The sequence below is a fragment of the Notothenia coriiceps genome, unplaced genomic scaffold (assembly GCF_000735185.1).
Source record: "Notothenia coriiceps isolate Sejong01 unplaced genomic scaffold, NC01 NC01_scaffold00022309, whole genome shotgun sequence".
In the NCBI taxonomy this organism is placed as follows: Eukaryota; Metazoa; Chordata; class Actinopteri; order Perciformes; family Nototheniidae; genus Notothenia; species Notothenia coriiceps.
In genome coordinates, this window is record NW_011355010.1 from 10,246 (window position 1) to 10,489 (window position 244).

Below are 244 nucleotides of genomic sequence, written 5' to 3' on the forward strand. Positions count from 1 at the left end.
GTTAAAGTTGACCTTTTTAGAGAGGTTTAGCAAAAAAAAAACACTTCTGGGGTCATTTGGGTGGATTTTCCATATCTCTGGCCCCCCTTGGTCGGTTTTGATGATTGACATCTCTTTCTAACCGTCAGAGCCAATGGAATCGAGGGAAAGTTCCACATACACATACAGGTTACCAAATAAAGAGTGAGAGAGATGTGTAGCAAAACCGGAAGCTGCGCTAACCTCTGATGGCTACCATTAGCAG